At 57.5% G+C, this 7,255-nt stretch overlaps 1 long non-coding RNA gene across 1 annotated transcript; it reads right to left on the bottom strand.

Moving 5' to 3' along the window:
• Positions 1 to 1,947: 1,947 nt before the first annotated feature.
• Positions 1,948 to 2,474, bottom strand: LOC115274141. Its single transcript, XR_003901108.1, has 2 exons — positions 2,312 to 2,474; positions 1,948 to 2,179 (listed from the first exon to the last, which is right to left on the bottom strand). It is a non-coding gene; the product is annotated as an uncharacterized LOC115274141 (long non-coding RNA).
• Positions 2,475 to 7,255: the final 4,781 nt, after the last annotated feature.

The following is a 7,255-nucleotide window of genomic DNA, read 5'->3' as shown; positions in this document are numbered from 1 at the left end:
TGGTGACCACACACTCTCCCTGGCGGTGGCCCCCACAGATGCCAGGCCTTCCTCCATTGTCTCCTTTGGGGGCACCACCTGTCACCCATCACTGCTCTCAATGGGGGTCGCCTGGTAAGCTTTAACAGCGACCACTCTTGACCCCAGCTCTATAGAATCTTAAGCAATTGGGTGCGCTGGCTTTAGGGAGTTGTCAAACCTCCCTGGGGGATTCTAACACGTAGACAGGGCAAAACACCGCTAACCCACAGCAGTGATTCCCAGGAGAGGTAGTTATGTCCCTCCTCCCCCCCTACCCAGGGGATGTTAGGCAATGTCTGGAGACATTTTTGGTTGTCACCGTTTGGGGCGTGGGTTTTATGAGCATCTGGCGGAGGAAGCCCGGGGATACGGCGAAGCAGCCTGCGAGCACCAGGGCAGGACCTGCGACGAAAACGGACGCAGCCCCAAATGTCAGTCCCGCCAAAGTCAAGAAGCCGTGAGGTCCACGAACAAGCGGTCCCTGCTCGAAGGAGCACAGCGCCGCACCGGGCGTGGTGCTGCTGTTCTGCCCTCATTTTGCAGATGGGAAGACTGAGGCGCAGAGAGGGCTCGTGCCGTGGCCACGCTCAGACAGCAGAGCTGGCTTTATCACAGACGGCCGCAATGAGCACCAGTGCGTGGTAGGAAGAGAATCCCAGGATGTAGGTGGGCACTAGCGAAGCCCAGCGGTTAAGCACATGGATTCAGCGGCCTGTCTGTCGCCCTGTCGCTCTGTCCCCTCGTCCCTTCAGGCAGGTGCTTTGCCCACCTCACCTCACCTGCCCACCGTGCCTCAGTGTCCCTACTCATAAAATGGAGACATGGCCATCATGATGCCTGCGTGGGTGGGCTTGGAGGGTGCTGGCTGCTTAGGGGGCAGGGCCACCAGTAGGGGGGACAGGGTCCACCCGGATCAGGAGGGGAAGACCCAGGTAGTATCTGGGGGAAGAGCATGCCGGGCTGAGGGAACAGCGAGGGCAGGAGCCCTGGACTAGAAGGAGGGAGGGAAGATCTGCTTCACCTTCTCCTCCTCTCTTCTTCTTGCACCAAATTTGGAAAAGGGCCCTTCCCCGCCCAGGCCAGGCGATGACCTGCACTGGTGTCCTTGAGCTGGATCTCACTGGCTCATGGGCCCATCCAGCACATCTCTTCCTAGCTTAGGACTCGGTGACATCACCGTTCACAGCTTCAAATCCACCAAGCTGGGAAAACTTACACCGTGGAAATTGGCAAACAGTACGGATCAGGTCCCCTTGTCCCGCGCTGGTGTCCCCTTGGACCCTGCAGCTCACACTCCTGTGCACACCCCCTCAGGCTCCCCCGTCTCTGGGTGCTGTAACCAAATGTCATGGACTGGGTGGCTTATTAACAATAAGCATTTAGGGGTACCGGGGGGACTCAGTCGGTTAAGTGTCCGACTTCAGCTCAGGTCATGATCTCACGGTTCCTGAGCTGGAGCCCTGCGTCGGGCTCTGTGCTGACGGCTCAGAGCCTGGAGCCTGCTTCCGATTCTGTGTCTCCCTCTCTCTCTGCCCCTTTCTTGCTCTTACTCTGTCTCTCTCAAAAATAAATAAACATTAAAAAAATTTAAAAAACAAAACAAAACAAACCAGTAAGCACTTATTTCCCACAGTTCTGGGGGCTGGAAGTGCAAGATCAAGGTCACTGGGGAGAGTGCTCTCCCTGGTTCCTAAATGGCCGTCACCTCGTGTCCTCATGGGCGGAAGGGGCACGGGAGCCCTCAGGGGCCCCTTGAGAATACTGACCTCACTCGCAAGGCCTTCGTGACCTCAGCACCCCCACAGGCCCCACCTCTTAGTACTGCCCCTTTGCGGGGTAGGAGTTCACCCACTGAATTCTGAGGGGCCACAAACTTCCAGCCTCCAGCGCCGGCCTCACCCCTTCAGGAATTATCGCCTTTGCAGCTTGAAATTGACCCAGGTGGGGGAATTTACATCTCGGAAATTGGCAAACACTGCAAATCCCAACTGGGTTTACCAGCCCAGGGATGCTTACACCCTGAGCCTGGCCCAATCCCAGCTGACATCTTCCAGAGGACCTTTCCAGATAAGCAAAGCGCCTTGCCCTCAGGTGAGGCCGGAGGCCAGTCTGGTGGAGGAGGTATCAGAGGGTGACAGAAGACGTGTCATGAAGAAAACTGCAGCGGGGGAGGGAGAAAGTGAGGGACAGGAAAAGCCCCTCCCCCATCAGTCCCCTGCATGCCCTGAATTTTTTTTCTGACAGCTCCCCCTCCCCTCCCATACCCCTGAGTCCTTCCTAAGTCCCTTACCTGCTGCGCTGGGTCTGCCCTGCTCTGAGGATTTTCGTCATGCAGAAATTTCTCAGCTCCAAGCTCATTTCTGCTCATTGAACTCATCTTTCACCTGAAATTGGCTTTGCTGCCTGCTCTGGGCAAAGTCTTTGCTCCTGTTGGTGAGGCGACATGGGCAGTGACTCGGAGGTCACCCTGCCCTTCAGGGAGCTGCGTGGTCACCACCTCACCCTGTCCACACCCATCCCCGGGTCACAGACACTGAGGCTGGCCAGACCTCCCCCCTCCCCACAGCCCCGGGGCGACCCAAGACTTGTCTGCCCCAGCGTGAAAGTGGGCTTGGGAGGGTGCTGAATACACATCCTGTGGTCCAGCCTTCCTCTGCTCTGCCCTGCCTTACTTTCCCCTCTCCTCACCCAGCCACTCCTGGAGGACACTCTTTTAGAAAGAATTTCCAGGGGCACCTGGGTGGCTCAGTCGGTTAAGCCTCCGACTTCGGCTCAGGTCAGATCTCACTTTCATGGGTTTGAGCCCCGCGTCGGGCTCTGTGCTTACAGCTAGCTCAGAGCCTGGAGCCTGCTTCCGGTTCTGTGTCTCTTCTCTCTGCCCCTCCCCCTCTCATGCTCTGTCTCTCTCTGTATCAAAAATAAATAATATTAAAAAAAATTTAAAAAAAAAAGAATTTCCAGGGGCACCTGGGTGGCTCAGTCGGTTAAGCATCTGGTCTGACTTTGGCTCAGGTCATGATCTTACAGCTCACGAGTTCGAGCCCCACATCGGGCTCTGTGCTGACAGCTCAGAGCCTGGAGCTGCTTTGGATTCTGGGTCTCCCCCTCTCTCTGCCCCTCCCCTCTCATGTGCTCTCTCTCTCTCTCAAAAATAAATAAACATTAAAAAAAATTTTTTAAAGAATTTCCAGACACACAGAATGAAGCAAGGCACCCCCCCAAATCTCAGACACCCAGCTGAGTCCCCACCCCGCTGTGCCCACCCAGCCCTCCCCCCAAATCCAGGGCTGAAGGCAGAAGCCACGTCTTCTGTTTATAGATTGAGGAGTGGGGAGAGGGGTTGGCAAGTTTTAAAAGCTCATTAAGGCCTGAATTCTTTTTATAGATGAGGTTTCCTGCGACTTTTCTTTCCTCCACCCCCTCCGCCCCTCCCTGCCTTCTGAATGCCGTATTTATTTGAGTTAGAAAAATAATGAGGTCCCTGAGGTCATTCACAACACCTCGGCTCTCTAATCAAAGTATTGCTGTGGAATTAGAAATATATAGAAATTTCTGTGTGCCGGCCCGCGGGCCACCAGCTGCGGACGCAGGGCACGCTCACCCAAGCCCCACCGCCCCGTCTTTGGAGGGAGAGAGATAATTAGTTGTGTTCCAGCAAAGTCTCTGCGCTGGAGAATGGGATGGAATTGCCCACGGGGCTCCCAGCGGGATGGGGTGCAGCCCCCTCGGAAGATGGTCCTGGTTGAAAGGAAGAAAGATGGGGGCTGGGTCCCATCAGCCCTACACCTGCAGGGGGTGGGGGGTGGGCGAGGGGTTAGACACACTGGAGGCACTCAATCAAAGATGCAAAATGAATCAATGAACCAACAGTGACAGAGGACCCCCTGGGGGCGCCGTGAGGTGGTGTATGGAGGGGGCGAATTCTGGTTTCAGGAGGTTGACTCTCCCTTCAAATCTGCCTTAAAGCAGAGAGATTTTAGGGTGCTTGTGGGGAGCTGAGGGCCAGCGCCCCCTCCCCGCTGCCCCCTCCCGCCCTGGCCGGCCTGGACCAGTGCAGGCCGCAGAGGACATTTACAGTCTTAGGGTGGCTTTGGCAGGGGGGCGGGGGGAGGGCAGAGGTGGGGAAGCCCTCCGCGTTTGTGGAGCCTTTGTGTGCATGCGAGTGTGGGGGGCTATAGAGACTGTGAGCGACCACGCAGGGGTGAGGCTGTGTGAGCTTTTGCATGTGTGACTGTCCCCTTGTTCCGGGTACTGGGCAAGCAAGATAAACATCTCTGTCTGCACTGGGCTGATGTCCTGAAGAGACAGACACTAACCTGACGTGTGTGTGTGTGTGTGTGTGTGTGTGTGTGTGTGTGTGTGTGTGTAGCTACCATGTGGTATGGGGATGTGTGAGCATGTAGAATTTGAGGGCGTGTGTGGGTGTGAGTGTGCGTGTGGCTGCGTGGGAACTTAAGTGCACGTGAAGGGGTGTCACCGGCTGAGGGGGTGTTTGGGGGACGGGTGACCTGCTTGGGGCACGTGCACCGGGCTCCTGCCACCCTCGGTCGGGGCCTGTCCGCTGCCCCAGCTCCTTCCCTGCAGCCCCCCCTCCTCCTGAGGGGTGAGCTCTTTCTGGGTCCAGCCTCACACTCCCTTGTCCCGTGTGTTTGCATTTCACACGTCAGGGTCCGGGAACTGTCCACCTCATCCCGCATCTCCTCCCCCCAGCAGGAGAGTCGAGGGCCGGGCCACCTGAGTCCTCTGCTCCCTGGAGTCCCTTCTGGGGCCCTCCCCGTGCGGAGGGCTGGGGAGGAGGGTGGTTCAGAGAGCCCTCAGGGAGGTAGGAAGGGGGATGTGAGCCTGGAGCTGTGGAGGGGTTTCCAGAACATTCTTCTGCCCCTCAGTTGACAGACTCAGGTGCCCAGAGAGGAAGAGGGAGGGGACTGAGAGCCGACCCTCTGCTGGGGGTCCAGGGGGTGCTGGTTCTCAGCCCTGGCTGCCCATCAGAATCACCCAGGGAAGCTATAAAATGTCTCTGGGTCCTGGCACCTCCTGCACCCCTACCGAGGCTGCACCCCCACCTGGAAGGAGCTGGGAGCACAGGGTCCCAGGCAAAGCCTAGAGTGGGCCGGGTCTCTCTCTCTCCTACCCTCTGAAGGATGCTGAGTGGCCTGTCTGGCCTCCACCCACCAGATACCAGGAGCCGCCCTCGCAGCCCCCCACCCCTGCCCCGAGTCCTGACAACTAAATATGTCCCCACACATAGCCAAATTGCCCCTGGGCAGAGGCAGAATTGCCCCTGTGAGACCCTCTGGGTTCAGGGCACAAGTGGGCCTCGAATGGGCACCATAATGCAAACGCTTTACTCTCTCCCAGGGCCCCCCCCCCAAGGCTCTAGTTTTTGGCAGGGAAGGCAGGCTTTCTTTTCTGCCACATCCTCCCCCTAAATCCTTGGGAAAGGAGAGCAAGGCAGGAGGGGGGTGCTGGTGGAGGCAGAGGGAAAGTGGGAGGAGGGTCGGTGGGGGCTGCAGCCCCACTTCTGTGGGAAATGAGGGTGGGGGTGGGGCGGGGGGCTCCCCTCAGATGCCCTGAGCTCCGGCTGGCGCTGAAGGAAATGATTTCCACCTGCTTCTCAGCAGCGCTGCCCCAAGGCTGCAGATTAAGAATCAATTAAGAGCGGGAAGAAGGATTTGCCAAGCGGAGGCGGTGGGAGCTGGGGGCGCGGGGCGGCAAGATGGATGGGGGTGCCTGGCAGGGGGAGGGGGCTCGGGGGGAGGCTCCCTGAGTCTGCAGTCCAGGCTGGTGGAAAAACCAGGGTCGGTTTTCAGGTCCTTTTGACGATTTAAACGTGTGCAGCTCCGAGAAGAGTGTCCGGCGAGCTACGGATGACAGATAGGGGTTTGATAAATAAAAATAAGTTAAAGGATGGCGCCAGGCCTCCCCTCGCTGTGCCTGGCCAGTGGCTCAGCTGGCACCCCCACCCGGGCCACATCCCCTCTCCTGGGCCGGCGCACCCATCTTCCGCCTGCTTCCGGTTCGTTGTCAGCTGCCAATGACTCACACCTGCCCCTTCTCTGGCTATGGGGGGAGGGGGCTACCCCCTTCCCCCAGGGACAGCCCGCAGCCCATCGCTGTCTGATCTGGGGGTGCTAAAGGCCAGCCCCTTTCGCCTCCAGTTGTAATGACCAGGGGATGCGGTCCACACCCCAGAGCTCCCCGTGGGATCAGGCTGGGGCTAGACCCAGCTGAACCCACCGCCCGGCTGAGCCCATTCGGCTGCCTGCCCTGCGTCCCACGCTCTCTTCTCTCCTGAGAGTCCTGTTCCCCGCCCCCCTTCCAATCATGCGCATCTGAGTCCCTGCCTCAGGTTCTGCTTCTGGGTAGGTGCCAGGAACTGAATGTTTGTGGCCTCCCCAAGTTCACACGCTGAAGCCCTAAAGTGCGATGAGGTTTAGGGGAGATCATGGGGGGACCGGGTGATGGAGTCAGTGTTCTTAGAGGAGGCGGGGGGACACGTAGGGGGCTCAGGCGGTTGGTGGGGAAGCATTCAGCTCCCGGTCATGATCTCATGGTTTGTCAGTCTGAGCCTCAGATCAGGCTCTGTGGTGACACCTTGGAGTCTGCTTGGGATTCTCTCTCTCTCTCTCTCTCTCTGTCTCTGCCCCTTCTCTGTTCATGCTCTCTCCCTTTCCCTCTCTCCCCCTCAAAAATAAATAAACATAAAAAAGAGGGGCGCCTGGGTGGCTCAGTCAGGGTTAAGCATCGGACTTCAGCTCAAGTCATGATGTCACAGTTCATGAGTTCAAGCCCTACTCTAGGATCTGCACTCTTTCTCCCTCTTTCTCTGCACCTCGTTCCCTCAAGCTCTCTCTCAAAAACAAATTAATTTTGGGGGCGCCTGGGTGGCTCAGTCGGTGAAGCATCCGACTTCGGCTCAGGTCATGATCTCACAGTTTGTGGGTTCGAGCCCCGCATCAGGCTCTGTGCTGACAGCTCAGAGCCTGGAGCCTGCTTTGGATTCTGTGTTTCCCTCTCTCTCTGACCCTCCCCTGCTCGCGCTATCTTTCTGTGTCTCTCAAAAATCAATAAAAAACATTAAAAAAATTTTTTTAAAGAAAGAAAGAAAAGGTCGAGACCAGAGGTCCTGTGTGCCTGCCCACCCTCCCTCTCTCCTCTCTCTTTCTCTGCCATGTGAGGACACAGAAGGTGGAAGCTGTAAGCCAGGAAAGGAGTTGCTACCCGGCACTGAATC

This window comes from Suricata suricatta, chromosome 12 (genome assembly GCF_006229205.1).
Source record: "Suricata suricatta isolate VVHF042 chromosome 12, meerkat_22Aug2017_6uvM2_HiC, whole genome shotgun sequence".
Lineage (NCBI taxonomy): Eukaryota > Metazoa > Chordata > Mammalia > Carnivora > Herpestidae > Suricata > Suricata suricatta.
Note: the sequence above shows the minus strand (reverse complement) of the source record. Positions and strands in the feature narration are given on the sequence as shown.